Genomic DNA, 21,743 nt, shown 5'->3' on the forward strand with positions numbered 1-21,743 from the left:
CCTGAAGTGAAGCATCGGAATCTATAACTAGTGTCACAGGAATGGTTCAAAGAATCGACAGTAAGAAGAGTCAGTCTTCTTGTACTTAAGTCGGCATTGTGCCTTTTGTATTTAATTCCGATGCAGTTTCTGTGTTTCATCGTCAATAAGGCGGTCAGAGTGATACAGCAAACCTGAAGTGAAGAATCGGACTCTATAACTAGTGTCACAGGAATGGATAAGACATAGACAATATGAAAAGTCAGATTTCTTGTACTTAAGTCGGCATTGTGCCTTTTCCATATAATTCCGATGCAATTTCTGTGTTTCGTCGTCAATAAGAAGGGCCAAGGGATACAGTAAACCTGAAGTGTAGCATCGGAATCTAAAACCGGTCTCACAGGAAAGGTAAAAATGTAGGCAGTAAGAAGAGCCAGTCTTCTGGTACATGAGTCAGCATTGTGCGTTTTGTATTTAATTCCGATGCAATTTCTGTGTTTCATCGTCAATAAGAAGGTCAGAGGGATACAGTAAACCTGAAGTGAAGCATCGGAATCAATAACTAGTGTCACAGGACAGGTCAAAACATAGACAGTAAGAAGAGTTAGTTTTCTTGTACTTAAGTCGGCATTCTGCCTTTTGTTTTTAATTCCGATGCAATTTCTGTGTTTCATCGACAATACGAAGGTCAGAGGGATACAGTAAACCTGAAGTGAAGCATCGGAATCTATAACAAATGTCACAGGAATGGTTCAAAACATATACAGTAAGAAGAGACGGTTTTCTTGTACTTAAGTCGGCATTGTGCCTTTTGTAATTAATTCCGATGCAATTCCTGTGCTTAATCGTCAACAGGAAGGTCAGAGGGATACAGTAAACCTGAATTGAAGCATCGGAATCTATAACTAGTGTCAGAGGAATGGATAAAACCAAAGACAGTAATAAGAGTCAGTTTTCTTTAACTTCAGTCGGCATTGTGCCTTTTCTATTTAGTTCCGATGCAATTTCTGTGTTCCATCGTCAATAAGAAGGTCGGAGGGATACAGTAAACCTGAAGTGAAGTATCGGAATCTATAACTTGTGTCACAGGAATGGTTCAAACATAGGCAGTAAGAAGAGTCAGTTTTCTTGTACTCAAGTCGGCATTGCGCCTTTTGTATTTAATTCCGATGCAATTTATGTGTTCCATCGTCAATAAGAAGGTCCAAGGGGTACAGTAAACCTGAAGTCAAGCATCGGAATCTAAAACTGGTCTCACAGGAGAGGTTCAAAACTTAGACAGTAAGAAGAGCCAGTCTTCTTGTACTTGAGTGGTTATTGTGCCTTTTGTTTTTTTATTTCCGATGCAATTTCTGTGTTTCATCGTCAATAAGAACGGCAGAGGGATACAGTAAACCTGAAGTGATGCATAGGTATCTATAACTAGTGTCACAGGAATGGTTCAAAGCATAGACAGTAAGAAGTGTCAGTTTTCTTATAATTAAGTCGGCGTTGTGCCTTTTGTATTTAATTCCGATTTAATTTCTGTGTTTCACCGACAATAAGAAGGTGAGAGGGATACAGTAAACCTAAAGTGAAGCATCGGAATCTATAACTAGTGTTACAGGAATGGTTGAAAACATAGACAGTAAAAAGAGTCAGTTTTCTGTTACTTAAGTCGGCATTGTGCCTTTTCTATTTAATTACGATGCAATTTCTGTGTTTCGTCGTCAATAAGAAGGTCCATGGGATACAGTAAACCTGAAGTGAGTCATCGGAATCTAATACCGGTCTCACAGGAAAGGTTCAAATCATTGACAGTAAGTAGAGCCAGACGTCTTGTACTTGAGTCGGCATTGTGTATTTTGTATTTAATTCCGGTGCAATTTCTGTGTTTCATCGTCAATAAGACGGTCACAGGGATACAGTAAACCTGAAGTGAAGCATCGGAATCTATAACTAGTGTCACAGGACAGCTTCAAAACATAGACAGTAAGAAGAGCCAGTTTACTTGTACTTAAGTCGGCATTGTGCCTTTTGTATTTAATTCCGATGCAACTTCTGTGTTTCATCGTCAATAAGAAGGTCAGAGGGATACAGTAACACTGAAGTGATGCATCGGAATATATAACTAGTGTCACAGGAATGGTTCAAAACATAGACAATACGAAAAGTCAGTTTTCTTGTACTTAACCCGGCCATGTGCCTTTTCTATTTAATTCCCGTGCAATTTCTGTGTTTCGTCGTCAATAAGAAGGTCCAAGGGATACAGTAAACCTGAAGGGAAGCATCGGAATCTAAAACCGGTCTCACCGGAAAGGTTCAAATCATAGACAGTAAGAAGTGCCAGTCTTCTTGTACTTGAGTCGGCATTGTGCCTTTTGTATTTAATTCTGATGCAATTTCTGTGTTTCATCGTCAATAAGACGGTCAGAGGGATACAGTAAACCTGAAGTGAAGTATTGGAATCTATAACTAGTGTCACACTAACGGTTCAAAACATAGACAGTAAGAAGAGTCAGTTTTCTTGTACTTAATTTGGCATTGTGCCCTTTGTATTTAATTCCGTTGCAATTTCTGTGTTTCATCGTCAATAAGAAGGTCAGAGGCATACAGTAAACCTGAAGTGAAGCATCGGAATCTATAACTAGTGTCACAGGAATGGTTCAAAACATAGACAGTAAGAAGTGTCAGTTTTCTTGTACTTAAGTCGGCATTGTGCCTTTTGTATTTAATTCCGATGCAATATCTGTGTTTCCTCGTCAATAAGAAGGTCAGACGGATACAGTAAACCTGAAGTGAAGCATCGGTATCTATAACTTGTGTCACAGGAATAGTTCAAAACATAGACATTAAGTAGAGTCAGTTTACTTGTATTTAATTCGGCATTGTGCCTGTTGTATATAATTTCGATGTAATTTCTGTGTTTCGTCGTCAATAACAAGGGCCAAGGGATACAGTATACCTGAAGTGAAGCATCGGAATCTAAATCTAGTCTCACAATCAAGGTTCAAAACATAGACAGTAAGAAGAGCCAGTCTTCTTGTACTTGAGTCGGCATTGTGCCTTTTGTATTTAATTCCGATGCAATTTCCGTGTTTCATCGTCAAGAAGAAGGTCAGAGGGATACAGTAAACCTGAAGTGAAGCATCGGAATCTATAAGTAGTGTCACAGGAATGGTTCAAAACATAGACAGTAAGAAGAGTCAGTTTACTTGTACTTAATTCGGCATTGTGCCTTTTGTATTTAATTCCAACGCAAGTTCTGTATTTCATCGTCAATATGAAGGTCAGAGGGATACAGTAAACCTGAAGTGAAGCATCGGAATTCATAACTAGTGTCACAGGAAGGGTTCAAAGCATGGACAGTAAGAAGAGTCAGTTTACTTGTACTTAAGCTGGCATTGTGCGTTTTGTGTTTCATTCCGATGCAATTTCTGTGTTTCATCGTCAATAAGAAGGTCAGAGGGATACAGTAAACCTGAAGTGAAGCATCGGAATCTATAACTAGTGTCACAGGAAGGGTTCAAACATAGACAGTAAGAAGAGTCAGTCTTCTTGTACATAAGTCGGCATTGTGCCTTTTGTATTCAATTCCGTTGCCATTTCTGTGTTTCATCGTCAATAAGACGGTCCAAGGGATACAGTAAACCTGAAGTGAAGTATCGGAATCTATAACTAGTGTCACAGGAATGGTTCAAAACATAGACAGTAAGAAGAGTTAGTTTTCTTGTACTTAAGTTGGCATTGTGCCTTTTGTATTTAATTCCGTTGCAATTTCTGTGTTTCTTCGTCAATAAGAAGGTCAGAGGGATACAGTAAACCTGAAGTGAAGCATCGGAATCTATAACTAGTGACACAGGAATGGTTAAAAACATAGAGAGTAAGAAGAGTCAGTTTTCTTGTACTTAAGTCGGCATTGTGCCTTTTGTATTTAATTCCGATGCAATTTCTGTGTTTCATCGTCAATAAGATGGTCAGAGGGATACAGTAAACCTGAAGTGAAGTATCGGAATCTATATCTAGTGTCACAGGAATAGTTCAAAGCATAGACAGTAAGTAGAGTCAGTTTACTTGTACTTAAGTTGGCATTGTGCGTTTTGTGTATCATTCCGATGCAATTTCTGTGTTTCATCGTCAGTAAGAAGGTCAGAGGGATACTGTAAACTTGAATTGACGCATCGGAATCTAAAACTAGTGTGACAGGAATGGTTCAAAGCATACACAGGAAGGAGAGTCAATTTTCTTGTACTTAAGTCGGCATTGGGCTTTTTTGTATTTAATTCCGAAGCAGTTTCTGTGTTTCATCGTCAATAAGAAGGTCAGAGGGATACAGTAAACCTGAAGTGAAGCATCGGTATCTTAAACTAGTGTCACAGGAATGGTTCAAAACGTCGACAGTAAGAAGAGTCAGTCTTCTTGTACTTAAGTCTGCAGTGTGCCTTTTGTATTCAAATCCGTTGCAATTTCTGTGTTTCATCGTCAATAAGAAGGTCAGAGGGTTACAGTGAACCTGAAGTGAAGCATCGGAATCTATAACTAGTGTCACAGGAATGGTTCAAAGAATCGACAGTAAGAAGAGTCAGTCTTCTTGTACTTAAGTCGGCATTGTGCCTTTTGTATTTAATTCCGATGCAGTTTCTGTGTTTCATCGTCAATAAGGCGGTCAGAGTGATACAGCAAACCTGAAGTGAAGAATCGGACTCTATAACTAGTGTCACAGGAATGGATAAGACATAGACAATATGAAAAGTCAGATTTCTTGTACTTAAGTCGGCATTGTGCCTTTTCCATATAATTCCGATGCAATTTCTGTGTTTCGTCGTCAATAAGAAGGGCCAAGGGATACAGTAAACCTGAAGTGTAGCATCGGAATCTAAAACCGGTCTCACAGGAAAGGTAAAAATGTAGGCAGTAAGAAGAGCCAGTCTTCTGGTACATGAGTCAGCATTGTGCGTTTTGTATTTAATTCCGATGCAATTTCTGTGTTTCATCGTCAATAAGAAGGTCAGAGGGATACAGTAAACCTGAAGTGAAGCATCGGAATCAATAACTAGTGTCACAGGACAGGTCAAAACATAGACAGTAAGAAGAGTTAGTTTTCTTGTACTTAAGTCGGCATTCTGCCTTTTGTTTTTAATTCCGATGCAATTTCTGTGTTTCATCGACAATACGAAGGTCAGAGGGATACAGTAAACCTGAAGTGAAGCATCGGAATCTATAACAAATGTCACAGGAATGGTTCAAAACATATACAGTAAGAAGAGACGGTTTTCTTGTACTTAAGTCGGCATTGTGCCTTTTGTAATTAATTCCGATGCAATTCCTGTGCTTAATCGTCAACAGGAAGGTCAGAGGGATACAGTAAACCTGAATTGAAGCATCGGAATCTATAACTAGTGTCAGAGGAATGGATAAAACCAAAGACAGTAATAAGAGTCAGTTTTCTTTAACTTCAGTCGGCATTGTGCCTTTTCTATTTAGTTCCGATGCAATTTCTGTGTTCCATCGTCAATAAGAAGGTCGGAGGGATACAGTAAACCTGAAGTGAAGTATCGGAATCTATAACTTGTGTCACAGGAATGGTTCAAACATATGCAGTAAGAAGAGTCAGTTTTCTTGTACTCAAGTCGGCATTGCGCCTTTTGTATTTAATTCCGATGCAATTTATGTGTTCCATCGTCAATAAGAAGGTCCAAGGGGTACAGTAAACCTGAAGTCAAGCATCGGAATCTAAAACTGGTCTCACAGGAGAGGTTCAAAACTTAGACAGTAAGAAGAGCCAGTCTTCTTGTACTTGAGTGGTTATTGTGCCTTTTGTTTTTTTATTTCCGATGCAATTTCTGTGTTTCATCGTCAATAAGAACGGCAGAGGGATACAGTAAACCTGAAGTGATGCATAGGTATCTATAACTAGTGTCACAGGAATGGTTCAAAGCATAGACAGTAAGAAGTGTGAGTTTTCTTATAATTAAGTCGGCGTTGTGCCTTTTGTATTTAATTCCGATTTAATTTCTGTGTTTCACCGACAATAAGAAGGTGAGAGGGATACAGTAAACCTAAAGTGAAGCATCGGAATCTATAACTAGTGTTACAGGAATGGTTGAAAACATAGACAGTAAAAAGAGTCAGTTTTCTGTTACTTAAGTCGGCATTGTGCCTTTTCTATTTAATTACGATGCAATTTCTGTGTTTCGTCGTCAATAAGAAGGTCCATGGGATACAGTAAACCTGAAGTGAGTCATCGGAATCTAGTACCGGTCTCACAGGAAAGGTTCAAATCATTGACAGTAAGTAGAGCCAGACGTCTTGTACTTGAGTCGGCATTGTGTATTTTGTATTTAATTCCGGTGCAATTTCTGTGTTTCATCGTCAATAAGACGGTCACAGGGATACAGTAAACCTGAAGTGAAGCATCGGAATCTATAACTAGTGTCACAGGACAGCTTCAAAACATAGACAGTAAGAAGAGCCAGTTTACTTGTACTTAAGTCGGCATTGTGCCTTTTGTATTTAATTCCGATGCAACTTCTGTGTTTCATCGTCAATAAGAAGGTCAGAGGGATACAGTAACACTGAAGTGATGCATCGGAATATATAACTAGTGTCACAGGAATGGTTCAAAACATAGACAATACGAAAAGTCAGTTTTCTTGTACTTAACCCGGCCATGTGCCTTTTCTATTTAATTCCCGTGCAATTTCTGTGTTTCGTCGTCAATAAGAAGGTCCAAGGGATACAGTAAACCTGAAGGGAAGCATCGGAATCTAAAACCGGTCTCACCGGAAAGGTTCAAATCATAGACAGTAAGAAGTGCCAGTCTTCTTGTACTTGAGTCGGCATTGTGCCTTTTGTATTTAATTCTGATGCAATTTCTGTGTTTCATCGTCAATAAGACGGTCAGAGGGATACAGTAAACCTGAAGTGAAGTATTGGAATCTATAACTAGTGTCACACTAACGGTTCAAAACATAGACAGTAAGAAGAGTCAGTTTTCTTGTACTTAATTTGGCATTGTGCCCTTTGTATTTAATTCCGTTGCAATTTCTGTGTTTCATCGTCAATAAGAAGGTCAGAGGCATACAGTAAACCTGAAGTGAAGCATCGGAATCTATAACTAGTGTCACAGGAATGGTTCAAAACATAGACAGTAAGAAGTGTCAGTTTTCTTGTACTTAAGTCGGCATTGTGCCTTTTGTATTTAATTCCGATGCAATATCTGTGTTTCCTCGTCAATAAGAAGGTCAGACGGATACAGTAAACCTGAAGTGAAGCATCGGTATCTATAACTTGTGTCACAGGAATAGTTCAAAACATAGACATTAAGTAGAGTCAGTTTACTTGTATTTAATTCGGCATTGTGCCTATTGTATATAATTTCGATGTAATTTCTGTGTTTCGTCGTCAATAACAAGGGCCAAGGGATACAGTATACCTGAAGTGAAGCATCGGAATCTAAATCTAGTCTCACAATCAAGGTTCAAAACATAGACAGTAAGAAGAGCCAGTCTTCTTGTACTTGAGTCGGCATTGTGCCTTTTGTATTTAATTCCGATGCAATTTCTGTGTTTCATCGTCAAGAAGAAGGTCAGAGGGATACAGTAAACCTGAAGTGAAGCATCGGAATCTATAAGTAGTGTCACAGGAATGGTTCAAAACATAGACAGTAAGAAGAGTCAGTTTACTTGTACTTAATTCGGCATTGTGCCTTTTGTATTTAATTCCGACGCAAGTTCTGTATTTCATCGTCAATATGAAGGTCAGAGGGATACAGTAAACCTGAAGTGAAGCATCGGAATCTATAACTAGTGTCACAGGAATGGTTCAAAACATAGACAGTAAGAAGAGTCACTTTTCTTGTACTTAAGTCGGCATTGTGCCATTTCTATTTAATTCCGATGCACTTTCTGTGATTCGTCGTCAATAAGAAGGGCCAAGGAATACAGTAAACCTGAAGTGAAGCATCGGAATCCATAACTAGTGTCACAGGAATGGTTCAAACCATAGACAGTAAGAAGAGTCAGTTTTCTTGTACTTAAGTCGGCATTGTGCCTTTTGTATTTAATATCGATGCAATTTCTATGTTTCAACGTCAATAAGACGGTCAGAGGGATACAGTAAACCTGAAGTGAAGTATCGGAATCTATAACTAGTGTCACAGGAATGATTCAAAACATAGACAGTAAGAAGAGTCAGTTTTCTTGCACTTAAGTTGGCATTGAGCCTTTTGTATTTAATTCCGTTGCAATTTCTGCGTTTCATCGTCAATAAGAATGTCAGAGGGATACAGTAAACCTGAAGTGAAGCATCGGAATCTATAACTAGTGACACAGGAGTGGTTAAATACATAGAGAGTAACTAGAGTCAGTTTTCTTGTACTTAAGTCGGCATTGCGCCTTTTGTATTTAATTCCGATGCAATTTCTGTGTGTCATCGTCAATAAGAAGGTCAGAGGGATACGGTATACCTGAAGTGCAGCATCGGAATCTATAACTAGTGTCACAGGAATGGTTCAAAACATAGACAGTAAGAAGAGTTAGATTACTTGTATTTAAGTCGGCTTTGTGCCTTTTGTTATTAATTCCGATGCAATCTCTGTGTTTCATCGTCAATAAGAAGGTCAGAGGGATACAGTAAACCTGAAGTGAAGCATCGGAATCTATAACTAGTGACAGAGGAATGGTTAAAAAAATAGAGAGAAACAAGAGTCAGTTTTCTTGTACTTAAGTCGGCATTGTGCCATTTGTATTTAATATCGATGCAATTTCTGTGTTTCAACGTCAATAAGACGGTCAGAGGGATACAGTAAACCTGAAGTGAAGTATCGGAATCTATAACTAGTGTCACAGGAATGGTTCAAAACTTAGACAGTAAGAAGAGTCAGTTTTCTCGTACTTAATTTGGCATTGTGCCTTTTGTATTTAATTCCGTTGCAATTTCTGTGTTTCATCGTCAATAAGAAAGTCAGAGGGATACAGTAAACCTGAAGTGAAGCATCGGAATCTATAACTAGTGACACAGGAATGGTTCAAAACATAGACAGTAAGAAGAGTCAGATTACTTGTACTTAAGTCGGCATTGTGCCTTTTGTATTTAATTCCGTTGCAATTTCTGTGTTTCATCGTCATTAAGAAGGTCAGAAGGATACAGTAAACCTGAAGTGAAGTATCGGAATCTATAACTAGTGTCACTCGAATGGTTCAAAACATAGACAGTAAGAAGAGTCAGTTTTCTCGTACTTAAGTTGGCATTGTGCCTTTTGTATTTAATTCCGTTGCAATTTCTGTGTTTCATCGTCGATAAGAATGTCAGAGGGATACAGTAAACCTGAAGTGAAGCATCGGAATCTATAACTAGTGTCACCGGAATGGCTCAAATCATAGACAGTAAGAAGAGTCGGTTTACTTGTACTTAAGTTTGCATTGTGCGTTTTGTGTATCATTCCGATGCAATTTCTGTGTTTCATCGTCAATAAGAAGGTACAAGGGATACAGTAAACCTTAAGTGAGGCATCGGAAACTAAAACTGGTCTCACAGGAAACTTCAAGTCATAGAGTGTAAGAAGAGCCAGTCCTCTTGTACTTAAGACGGCATTGTGCATTTTGTATTTAGATCCGATGCAATTTCTGTTTTTCATCGTCAATAAGAATGTCCAAGGGATACAGTAAACCTGAACTAAAGCATCGGAATCTAAAACTGATCACACGGAAAAGATTCAAACATAGACAGGAAGAGGAGTCAGTCTTCATGTTTTTAAGTCGACATTGTGCCTTTTGTATTTAATACCGACGCAATATCTGTGTTTCATCGTCAATGTGAAGATCCAAGGGATACAGTAAACCTGAAGTGAAGCATCGTAATCTAAAACTGGTCTCACAGTAAAGATTCAAATATAGATATTAAGAAGAGTCAGTCTTCTTGTACTCAAGTCGGCATTGTTCCTTTTGTATTTAATTCCAATGCAACTTCTGTGGTTCATCGTCATTCAGAAGGTCCAAGGGATACAGTAAACCTGATGTGAAGCATCGGAAACTAAAACTGGTCACACTGGAAAGGTTCAAAGCATAGAGAGTAAGAAGAGTCAGTCTGCTTGTTTTTAAGTGGGCATTGTGCCTTTTGTATTTAATTCCGACGCAATTTCTGTGTTTCATCCTCAACAAGAAAGGCCTCTTGATACAGTAAACCTAAGTGAAGCATCGGAATCAAAACTGGTCCCACAGGAATGGTTCATAACATACATAGTAACACGAGTCAGTGTTCTTGTACTTGAGTCGGCATTGTGCCATTTGTATGTAATTCCGATGCAATTTCTGTGTTTCGTCGTCAATATGAGGGTCCAAGGGATACAGTAAACAAAAGTGAAGCATCGGAATCTAAAACTGGTCTCACGGGAGAGGTTCAAAATATAGACAGTAAGATGAGTCAGTCTTCTTGTACTTAAGTCGGCATTTTGAATTTTTGTATTTAATTCCGTTGCAATTTCTGTGTTTCCTCGTTAATAAGAAGGTCCAAGGGATACAGTTAACCTGAAGTGAAGCATCTGAATCTAAAACTGGTCTCACAGGAAGGGTTCAAAACATAGACAGTAAGAAGAGTCAATTTTTATGTACTTAAGTCGGCATTGTGCCTATTGTATTTAATTCCGATGCAATTTATGTGTTTCATCGTCAATAAGAAGGTCCAAGGAATACAGTAAACCTGAAGTGAAGCATCGGAATAAAAACTGGTCTCACAGGAAACGTCAAAACATAGACAGTAAGAGGAGTCAGTCTTCTTGTACTAAACTCGGCATTGTGCCTCTTGTATTTAATTCCGATGCAATTTCTGTGTCTCATCGTCAATAAGAGGGTACAAGGGATACAGTAAATCTGTTGTGAAGCATCGGAATCAAAACTGGGCTCACAGGAAAGGTTTAAATCATAGACAGTAAGAAGTCCTTGTACATAAGTCGGCATTGTGCCTATTGTATTTTATTCCGATGCAATTTATGTGTTTCATCGTCAATAAGAAGGTCCAAGGAATACAGTAAACCTGAAGTGAAGCATCGGAATAAAAACTGGTCTCACAGGAAAGGTCAAAACATAGACAGTAAGAAGAGTCAGTTTTCTTGTACTTAAGTCGGCATTGTGCCTTTTGTATTCAATTCCGATGCAATTTCTGTGTTTCATCGTCAATACGAAAGGTCTGAGGGATGCAGTAAAACTAAAGTGAAGCATCGGAATATATAACTAGTGTCACAGGAAAGGTTCAGAACATAGACAGTAAGAAGAGTCAGTTTTCTTGTACATACGTCCTCATTGTGCCTTTTGTATTTAATTCCGATGCAATTTCTGTGTTTCATCGTCAATAAGACGGTCAGAGGGATACAGTAAACCTGAAGTGAAGTATCGGAATCTATAACTAGTGTCACACTAACGGTTCAAAACATAGACAGTAAGAAGAGTCAGTTTTCTTGTACTTAATTTGGCATTGTGCCCTTTGTATTTAATTCCGTTGCAATTTCTGGGTTTCATCGTCAATAAGAAGGTCAGAGGCATACAGTAAACCTGAAGTGAAGCATCGGAATCTATAACTAGTGTCACAGGAATGGTTCAAAACATAGACAGTAAGAAGTGTCAGTTTTCTTGTACTTAAGTCGGCATTGTGCCTTTTGTATTTAATTCCGAAGCAATATCTGTGTTTCCTCGTCAATAAGAAGGTCAGACGGATACAGTAAACCTGAAGTGAAGCATCGGTATCTATAACTTGTGTCACAGGAATAGTTCAAAACATAGACATTAAGTAGAGTCAGTTTACTTGTATTTAATTCGGCATTGTGCCTATTGTATATAATTTCGATGTAATTTCTGTGTTTCGTCGTCAATAACAAGGGCCAAGGGATACAGTATACCTGAAGTGAAGCATCGGAATCTAAATCTAGTCTCACAATCAAGGTTCAAAACATAGACAGTAAGAAGAGCCACTCTTCTTGTACTTGAGTCGGCATTGTGCCTTTTGTATTTATTTCCGATGCAATTTCTGTGTTTCATCGTCAAGAAGAAGGTCAGAGGGATACAGTAAACCTGAAGTGAAGCATCGGAATCTATAAGTAGTGTCACAGGAATGGTTCAAAACATAGACAGTAAGAAGAGTCAGTTTACTTGTACTTAATTCGGCATTGTGCCTTTTGTATTTAATTCCGATGCAAGTTCTGTATTTCATCGTCAATACGAAGGTCAGAGGGATACAGTAAACCTGAAGTGAAGCATCGGAATCTATAACTAGTGTCACAGGAATGGTTCAAAACATAGACAGTAAGAAGAGTCAGTTTTCTTGTACTTAAGTCGGCATTGTGCCTTTTCTATTTAATTCCGATGCACTTTCTGTGTTTCGTCGTCAATAAGAAGGGCCAAGGAATACAGTAAACCTGAAGTGAAGCATCGGAATCCATAACTAGTGTCACAGGAATGGTTCAAACCATAGACAGTAAGAAGAGTCAGTTTTCTTGTACTTAAGTCGGCATTGTGCCTTTTGTATTTAATATCGATGCAATTTCTATGTTTCAACGTCAATAAGACGGTCAGAGGGATACAGTAAACCTGAAGTGAAGTATCGGAATCTATAATTAGTGTCACAGGAATGGTTCAAACCATAGACAGTAAGAAGAGTCAGTTTTCTTGTACTTAAGTTGGCATTGAGCCTTTTGTATTTAATTCCGTTGCAATTTCTGCGTTTCATCGTCAATAAGAATGTCAGAGGGATACAGTAAACCTGAAGTGAAGCATCGGAATCTATAACTAGTGACACAGGAGTGGTTAAATACATAGAGAGTAACTAGAGTCAGTTTTCTTGTACTTAAGTCGGCATTGCGCCTTTTGTATTTAATTCCGATGCAATTTCTGTGTGTCATCGTCAATAAGAAGGTCAGAGGGATACGGTATACCTGAAGTGCAGCATCGGAATCTATAACTAGTGTCACAGGAATGGTTCAAAACATAGACAGTAAGAAGAGTTAGATTACTTGTATTTAAGTCGGCTTTGTGCCTTTTGTTATTAATTCCGATGCAATCTCTGTGTTTCATCGTCAATAAGAAGGTCAGAGGGATACAGTAAACCTGAAGTGAAGCATCGGAATCTATAACTAGTGACAGAGGAATGGTTAAAAACATAGAGAGAAACAAGAGTCAGTTTTCTTGTACTTAAGTCGGCATTGTGCCTTTTGTATTTAATATCGATGCAATTTCTGTGTTTCAACGTCAATAAGACGGTCAGAGGGATACAGTAAACCTGAAGTGAAGTATCGGAATCTATAACTAGTGTCACAGGAATGGTTCAAAACATAGACAGTAAGAAGAGTCAGTTTTCTCGTACTTAATTTGGCATTGTGCCTTTTGTATTTAATTCCGTTGCAATTTCTGTGTTTCATCGTCAATAAGAATGTCAGAGGGATACAGTAAACCTGAAGTGAAGCATCGGAATCTATAACTAGTGACACAGGAATGGTTCAAAACATAGACAGTAAGAAGAGTCAGATTACTTGTACTTAAGTCGGCATTGTGCCTTTTGTATTTAATTCCGTTGCAATTTCTGTGTTTCATCGTCATTAAGAAGGTCAGAAGGATACAGTAAACCTGAAGTGAAGTATCGGAATCTATAAGTAGTGTCACTCGAATGGTTCAAAACATAGACAGTAAGAAGAGTCAGTTTTCTCGTACTTAAGTTGGCATTGTGCATTTTGTATTTAGATCCGATGCAATTTCTGTTTTTCATCGTCAATAAGAATGTCCAAGGGATACAGTAAACCTGAACTAAAGCATCGGAATCTAAAACTGATCACACGGGAAAGATTCAAACATAGACAGTAAGAGGAGTCAGTCTTCATGTTTTTAAGTCGACATTGTGCCTTTTGTATTTAATACCGACGCAATATCTGTGTTTCATCGTCAATATGAAGATCCAAGGGATACAGTAAACCTGAAGTGAAGCATCGGAATCTAAAACTGGTCTCACAGTAAAGATTCAAATATAGATATTAAGAAGAGTCAGTCTTCTTGTACTCAAGTCGGCATTGTTCCTTTTGTATTTAATTCCAATGCAACTTCTGTGGTTCATCGTCAGTCAGAAGGTCCAAGGGATACAGTAAACCTGATGTGAAGCATCGGAAACTAAAACTGGTCACACTGGAAAGGTTCAAAGCATAGAGAGTAAGAAGAGTCAGTCTTCTTGTTTTTAAGTGGGCATTGTGCCTTTTGTATTTAATTCCGACGCAATTTCTGTGTTTCATCCTCAACAAGAAAGGCCTATTGATACAGTAAACCTAAGTGAAGCATCGGAATCAAAACTGGTCCCACAGGACTGGTTCATAACATACATAGTAACACGAGTCAGTGTTCTTGTACTTGAGTCGGCATTGTGCCATTTGTATGTAATTCCGATGCAATTTCTGTGTTTCGTCGTCAATATGAGGGTCCAAGGGATACAGTAAACAAAAGTGAAGCATCGGAATCTAAAACTGGTCTCACGGGAGAGGTTCAAAATATAGACAGTAAGATGAGTCAGTCTTCTTGTACTTAAGTCGGCATTTTGAATTTTTGTATTTAATTCCGTTGCAATTTCTGTGTTTCCTCGTTAATAAGAAGGTCCAAGGGATACAGTTAACCTGAAGTGAAGCATCTGAATCTAAAACTGGTCTCACAGGAAGGGTTCAAAACATAGACAGTAAGAAGAGTCAATTTTTATGTACTTAAGTCGGCATTGTGCCTATTGTATTTAATTCCGATTCAATTTATGTGTTTCATCGTCAATAAGAAGGTCCAAGGAATACAGTAAACCTGAAGTGAAGCATCGGAATAAAAACTGGTCTCACAGGAAAGGTCAAAACATAGACAGTAACAGGAGTCAGTCTTCTTGTACTAAACTCGGCATTGTGCCTCTTGTATTTAATTCCGATGCAATTTCTGTGTCTCATCGTCAATAAGAGGGTACAAGGGATACAGTAAATCTGTTGTGAAGCATCGGAATCAAAACTGGGCTCACAGGAAAGGTTTAAATCATAGACAGTAAGAAGACTTAGTCTCCTTGTACATAAGTCGGCATTGTGCCTTTTGTATTTTATTCCGATGATGTTTCCGTGTTTCATTGACAATATAAAGGTCCAAGGGATACAGTAAACCAAAGTGACGCATCAGAATCTAAAACTGGTCTCACAGGAAAGATTAAAAATATAGACAGTAAGATCAGTCACTCTTCTTGTACTTAAGTCGGCATTTTGATTTTTGTATGTAATTCCGTTGCAATTTCCGTGTTTCAATGTCAATAAGAACGTCCATGGAATACAGTAAACCTGAAGTGAAGCATCGGAATCTAAAACTGGTCTCACAGTAAAGATTCAAATATGGACATTAAGAAGAGTCAGTCTTCTTGTACATAAGTCGGCATTGTGATTTTTGTATTTAATGCCGATGCAATTTCTTTGTTTCATCGTCAATAAAAAGGTCCAAGGGATACAGTAAACCTGAAGTGAAGCATCGGAATCTAAAACTGGTCTCACAGGAAAGGTTCGAATGATAGATTGTAAGAAGAGTCAGTCCTCTTGTACTTAAGTCGGCATTGTGCCTTTTGTATTTACTTCCGATACAGTTTCTGTGCTTCATCGTCAATATGAAGATCTAAGAGATACAGTAAACCTGAAGTGAAGCATCGGAATCAAAACTGGTCTCACAGGAAAGGTTCAAATCGTAGAATGTAAGAAGAGTCAGTCTTCTGGTACCTAAGTCGGCATTGTGCCTTTTGTATTTTACTTCGATGCAATTTCTGTGTTTCATCGTCAATAAGAAGGTCCAAGGGATACAGTAAACCTGAAGTAAAGCATCGGAATCAATAACTGGTCTCACAGGAGAGGTTCAAAACATAGTCAGTAAGAAGAGTCGGTCTTCTTGTTTTTATGTCGGCATCGTGCCTTTTGTATTTAATTCCGACGCAATTTCTGTGTTTCATCGTCAACAAGAAGGTCCAAGGGATACAGTAAACCTGAAGTAAAGCATCGGCATCTAAAACTGGTCTCATAGGAAAGGTTCAAATCATAGACAGTGAGAAGAGTCAGTCTTCTTGTTTCTAAGTGGGCATTACAAAATTTGTATTTAATTCCAACGCAATTTCTGTGTTTCATCGTCAATAAGAAGGTCCAAGGGATACATTAACACTGAAGTGAGGCATCGGAATCTAAAACTGGTCTCACAGTAAAGATTCAATTCATAGAATGTAAGAAGAGTCAGTCCTCTTGTACTTAAGTCGGCATTGTGCCTTTTGTATTTAGTTCCGATGCAATTTCTATGTTCCATCGTCAATAAGAAGGTCCAAGGGATACAGTAAATTTTAAGTAAAGCATCGGCATCTAAAACTGGTCTCACAGGATAGGTTCAAAACATAGACAGTAAGAAGAGTCAGTCTTCTTGTCTTTAAGTGGACATTATGGCATTTGTATTTAATTCCGACGCATTTTCTGTGTTTCATCGTCAATAAGAAAGTCCAAGGGAAACAGTAAACCTGAAGTGAAGCATCGGAATCAAAACTGGTCTCACAGGAGTGGTTCAAATCATAGACAGTAAGAAGAGTCAGTCTTCTTGTACTTAGGTCCTCAATGTGCCTTTTGTATTTCTTTCCGATGCAATTTCTCTGTTTCATCGTCAATAAGAAGGTACAAGGGATACAGTAAACCTGAAATGAAACATCGGATTCTAAAACTGATCACACACGAAAGGTTTAAAACATACACAGTAAGAAGAGTCAGTGTTCTTGTACTTAAGTCGGCATTCTGCCTTTTGTATTTAATTCCGATGCAATTTCTGTGTTTCATCGTCAATAAGAAGGTACAAGGGAAACAGTAAATCTGTTGTGAAGCATCGGAATCAAAACTGGGCCCACAGGAAAGGTTTAAATCATAGACAGTAAGAAGACTTAGTCTCGTTGTACATAAGTCGGCATTGTGCCTTTTGTATGTAATTCCGATGCAATTTCTGTGTTTCATCGACAATATGAAGGTCCAAGGGATACAGTAAACCAAAGTGAAGCATCGGAATCTAAAACGGGTCTCACAGGAAAGAATCAAAATAAAGACAGTAGGATCGGTCAGTCTTCTTGTCCTTAAGTTGCCATTTTGGCTTTTGTATTTAATTCCGATGCAATTTCTGTGTTTCATCGTCAATAAGAAGGGCCAAGGGATACAGTAAACCTTAAGTGAGGCATCGGAAACTAAAACTGGTCTCACAGGAAACTTCAAGTCATAGAATGTAAGAAGAGCCAGTCCTCTTGTACTTAAGTCGGCATTGTGCATTTTGTATTTGGATCCGATGCAATTTCTGTTTTTCATCGTCAATAAGAATGTCCAAGGGATACAGTAAACCTGAACTAAAGCATCGGAATCTAAAACTGATCACACAGGAAAGATTCAAACATAGACAGTAAGAGGAGTCAGTCTTCATGTTTTTAAGTCGACATTGGGCCTTTTGTATTTAATACCGACGCAATATCTGTGTTTCATCGTCAATATGAAGATCCAAGGGATACAGTAAACCTGAAGTGAAGCATCGGAATCAAAACTGGTCTCACAGGAAAGGTTCAAAACATAGACAGTAAAAAGAGTCAGTCTTCTTGTACTTAAGTCGGCATTGTGCCTTTTGTATTTTATTCCGATGATGTTTCTGTGTTTCATTGACAATATAAAGGTCCAAGGGATGCAGTAAACCAAAGTGACGCATCGGAATCTAAAACTGGTCTCACAGGAAAGGTTCAAAATATAGACAGTAAGATGAGTCACTCTTCCTGTACTTAAGTCGGCATTTTGATTTTTGTATGTAATTCCGTTGCAATTTCCGTGTTTCATCGTCAATAAGAAGGTCCAAGGGATACAGTAAAGCTGAAGTGAAGCATCGGAATCTAAAACTGGTCTCACAGTAAAGATTCAAATATAGAGATTAAGAAGAGTCAGTCTTCTTGTACTCAAGTCGGCATTGTTCCTTTTGTATTTAATTCCAATGCAACTTCTGTGGTTCATCGTCAGTCAGAAGGTCCAAGGGATACAGTAAACCTGATGTGAAGCATCGGAAACTAAAACTGGTCTCACAGGTAGGTTCAAATCATAGAATGTAAGAAGAGGCAGTCCTCTTGTACTTAAGTCGGCATTGTGCCTTATGTATTTAAATCCGATGCAATTTCTTGTTTCATCGTCAATAAGAAGGTCCAAGGGATACAGTAAACCTAAACTAAAGCATCGGAATATAAAAATGATCAAACAGGAAAGGTTCAAATCATAGACAGTAAGAAGAGTCAGTCTTCTTTTACTTAAGTCGGCATTGTGCCTTTTGTATTTACTTCCGATACAGTTTCTGTGCTTCATCGTCAATATGAAGATCTAAGGGATACAGTAAACCTGAAGTGAAGCATCGGAATCAAAACTGGTCTCACAGGAAAGGTTCAAATCGTAGAATGTAAGAAGAGTCAGTCTTCTGGTACCTAAGTCGGCATTGTGCTGTTTGTATTTTACTTAGATGCAATTTCTGTGTTTCATCGTCAATAAGAAGGTCCAAGGGATACAGTAAACCTGAAGTAAAGCATCGGAATCAATAACTGGTCTCACAGGAGAGGTTCAAAACATAGTCAGTAAGAAGAGTCGGTCTTCTTGTTTTTATGTTGGCATCGTGCCTTTTGTATTTAATTCCGACGCAATTTCTGTGTTTCATCGTCAACAAGAAGGTCCAAGGGATACAGTAAACCTCAAGTAAAGCATCGGCATCTAAAACTGGTCTCATAGGAAAGGTTCAAATCATAGACAGTGAGAAGAGTCAGTCTTCTTGTTTCTAAGTGGGCATTACGAAATTTGTATTTAATTCCGACGCAATTTCTGTGTTTCATCGTCAATAAGAAGGTCCAAGGGATACATTAACACTGAAGTGAAGCATCGGAATCTAAAACTGGTCTCACAGAAAAGGTTCAATTCATAGAATGTAAGAGGAGTCAGTCCTCTTGTACTTAAGTCGGCATTGTGCCTTTTGTATTTAGTTCCGATGCAATTTCTATGTTCCATCGTCAGTAAGAAGGTCCAAGGGATACAGTAAACTTGAAGTAAAGCATCGGCATCTAAAACTGGTCTCACAGGATAGGTTCAAAACATAGACAGTAAGAAGAGTCAGTCTTCTTGTCTTTAAGTGGACATTATGGCATTTGTATTTAATTCCGACGCATTTTCTGTGTTTCATCGTCAATAAGAAAGTCCAAGGGAAACAGTAAACCTGAAGTGAAGCATCGGAATCAAAACTGGTCTCACAGGAATGGTTCAAATCATAGACAGTAAGAAGAGTCAGTCTTCTTGTACTTAGGTCGGCAATGTGCCTTTTGTATTTCTTTCCGATGCAATTTCTCTGTTTCATCGTCAATAAGAAGGTGCAAGGGATACAGTAAACCTGAAATGAAACATCGGATTCTAAAACTGATCACACACGAAAGGTTTGAAACATACACAGTAAGAAGAGTCAGTGTTCTTGTACTTAAGTCGGCATTCTGCCTTTTGTATTTAATTCCGATGCAATTTCTGTGTTTCATCGTCAATAAGAAGGTACAAGGGAAACAGTAAATCTGTTGTGAAGCATCGGAATCAAAACTGGGCTCACAGGAAAGGTTTAAATCATAGACAGTAAGAAGACTTAGTCTCCTTGTACATAAGTCGGCATTGTGCCTTTTGTATGTAATTCCGATGCAATTTCTGTGTTTCATCGACAATATGAAGGTCCAAGGGATACCGTAAACCAAAGTGAAGCATCGGAATCTAAAACGGGTCTCACAGGAAAGGATCAAAATAAAGACAGTAGGATCGGTCAGTCTTCTTGTCCTTAAGTTGCCATTTTGGCTTTTGTATTTAATTCCGATGCAATTTCTGTGTTTCATCGTCAATAAGAAGGGCCAAGGGATACAGTAAACCTTAAGTGAGGCATCGGAAACTGAAACTGGTCTCACAGGAAACTTCAAGTCATAGAATGTAAGAAGAGCCAGTCCTCTTGTACTTAAGTCGGCATTGTGCATTTTGTATTTGGATCCGATGCAATTTCTGTTTTTCATCGTCAATAAGAATGTCCAAGGGATACAGTAAACCTGAACTAAAGCATCGGAATCTAAAACTGATCACACAGGAAAGATTCAAACATAGACAGTAAGAGGAGTCAGTCTTCATGTTTTTAAGTCGACATTGTGCCTTTTGTATTTAATACCGACGCAATATCTGTGTTTCATCGTCAATATGAAGATCCAAGGGATACAGTAAACCTGAAGTGAAGCATCGGAATCAAAACTGGTCTCACAGGAAAGGTTCAAAACATAGACAGTAAAAAGAGTCAGTCTTCTTGTACTTAAGTCGGCATTGTGCCTTTTGTATTTTATTCCGATGATGTTTCTGTGTTTCATTGACAATATAAAGGTCCAAGGGATGCAGTAAACCAAAGTGACGCATCGGAATCTAAAACTGGTCTCACAGGAAAGGTTCAAAATATAGACAGTAAGATGAGTCACTCTTCCTGTACTTAAGTCGGCATTTTGATTTTTGTATGTAATTCCGTTGCAATTTCCGTGTTTCATCGTCAATAAGAAGGTCCAAGGGATACAGTAAACCTGAAGTGAAGCATCGGAATCTAAAAGTGGTCTCACAGTAAAGATTCAAGTATAGACATTAAGAAGAGTCAGTCTTCTTGTACTCAAGTCGGCATTGTTCCTTTTGTATTTAATTCCAATGCAACTTCTGTGGTTCATCGTCAGTCAGAAGGTCCAAGGGATACAGTAAACCTGATGTGAAGCATCGGAAACTAAAACTGGTCTCACAGGTAGGTTCAAATCATAGAATGTAAGAAGAGGCAGTCCTCTTGTACTTAAGTCGGCATTGTGCCTTATGTATTTAAATCCGATGCAATTTCTTGTTTCATCGTCAATAAGAAGGTCCAAGGGATACAGTAAACCTAAACTAAAGCATCGGAATATAAAAATGATCAAACAGGAAAGGTTCAAAACATAGACAGTAAGAAGAGTCAGTCTTCTTTTACTTAAGTCGGCATTGTGCCTTTTGTATTTAATTCCGATGCAATTTCTGTGTTTCATCGTCAATATGGAGGTCCAAGGGATACAGTAAACCTGAAATTAAGCATAGGAATCTAAAACTGGTCTCACAGGAAAGGTTTAAATCATAGACAGTAAGAAGACTCAGTCTTCTTGTACTTAGGTCGGCAATGTGCCTTTTGTATTTCTTTCCGATGCAATTTCTCTGTTTCATCGTCAATAAGAAGGTACAAGGGATACAGTAAACCTGAAATGAAACATCGGATTCTAAAACTGGTCACACACGAAAGGTTTAAAACATACACAGTAAGAAGAGTCAGTGTTCTTGTACTTAAGTCGGCATTCTGCCTTTTGTATTTAATTCCGATGCAATTTCTGTGTTTCATCGTCAATAAGAAGGTACAAGGGATACAGTAAATCTGTTGTGAAGCATCGGAATCAAAACTGGGCTCACAGGAAAGGTTTAAATCATAGACAGTAAGAAGACTTAGTCTCCTTGTACATAAGTCGGCATTGTGCCTTTTGTATTTTATTCCGATGATGTTTCTGTGTTTCATTGACAATATAAAGGTCCAAGGGATACAGTAAACCAAAGTGACGCATCAGAATCTAAAACTGGTCTCACAGGAAAGATTAAAAATATAGACAGTAAGATCAGTCACTCTTCTTGTACTTAAGTCGGCATTTTGATTTTTGTATGTAATTCCGTTGCA

Source organism: Schistocerca americana, unplaced genomic scaffold (assembly GCF_021461395.2).
Source record: "Schistocerca americana isolate TAMUIC-IGC-003095 unplaced genomic scaffold, iqSchAmer2.1 HiC_scaffold_17, whole genome shotgun sequence".
NCBI classification, from domain to species: domain Eukaryota; kingdom Metazoa; phylum Arthropoda; class Insecta; order Orthoptera; family Acrididae; genus Schistocerca; species Schistocerca americana.